Raw genomic sequence first — 1297 nt, 5'->3', positions numbered from 1 at the left:
ACACACATTCTGTCTCTCTCTCACACACTCCTTCTCTCTCTCTTTTCTCTCGCTATCTCTCTCTCTCTCTCTCTGTCTCACACACACATTCTGTCTCTCTCTCACACACTCCTTCTCTCTCTCTTTTCTCTCGCTATCTCTCTCTCTCTCTCTCTGTCTCACACACACATTCTGTCTCTCTCTCACACACTCCTTCTCTCTCTCTTTTCTCTCGCTATCTCTCTCTCTCTCTCTCTGTCTCACACACACATTCTGTCTCTCTCTCACACACTCCTTCTCTCTCTCTTTTCTCTCGCTATCTCTCTCTCTCTCTCTCTGTCTCACACACACATTCTGTCTGTCTCTCCCTCTCTCTCTCTCTCTCTCCCTCTCTCTTTCTCTCTTCCCACTGTCTCGCATTAGGCTTTTAATTAAGGAGCAGTGACAGATGATGGGGTGGGGGGTGAAATGACACAGCCCGGCCGTTTGATCACGTGCGGCGCATGCGCGAGGACGAAGGTAACATACGATAGAGAGCGGCAGATCATCGATATCACACAGGCAATTGGTTTCCACACGCGCACACGCGCACACGCGCACGCACGCACGCACACACACGCACACTCACACACGCGCGCGCGCACGCGTATGTAGATGCGCAAGCGCACACACACGCACACACGTACACGCACACACGCACACACCCGTACGTACATAAACGCACGCACGCACACACACACACACACACACATGCTGCAGTAATACTGTTTATCATTATGCCAGTGTATCTTAGCAGGGTTAGGCGCTAACCGCTGTCACATATAGAACAACACTGACCGCCTTAGTAATACATAACGACCGTGAGCAAAGGAACCAAATATGTGCGCGTGGATATGTGTAAACATCAACAACAACAATAACAAAAACAACAACAACAACAACATCAAGATCAACAACAACACTGCAAGCGCATCGCATGATCGGTCCATCACAGCTCCATCTCGCGTGTACAAGAAACATCTGGTCCACGTAAATTCCTATAAAAATGTTCATTCGTCAGACGATACGCGTTTGTTTTTTAATTCACGCATTATTTTGATCGGCCATCCTCTTTCTCGTCTCTTCCTCCCCTCCTCTCTCTCACTCTATCACTCTTCTCTCCCCCCTCTCTCTCTCTCTCTCTCTCTCTCTCTCTCTCCTCTCTCCCTCTCTCTTTCTCTCTTTATCACCAAGCAAACGATTTTGAAAAATAAAATTCCGAACTCACGTAGTGATTTCCTATACGAAAATAGTTTGATTGCCTGCTTGCCTGCCTGCC

This window comes from Priapulus caudatus, unplaced genomic scaffold, assembly GCF_000485595.1.
Source record: "Priapulus caudatus unplaced genomic scaffold, Priapulus_caudatus-5.0.1 Scaffold1764, whole genome shotgun sequence".
Classification (NCBI taxonomy): Eukaryota; Metazoa; Priapulida; class Priapulimorpha; order Priapulimorphida; family Priapulidae; genus Priapulus; species Priapulus caudatus.
The sequence above is the reverse complement of the archived record's forward strand: the minus strand, read 5'-3'. Positions refer to the sequence as shown.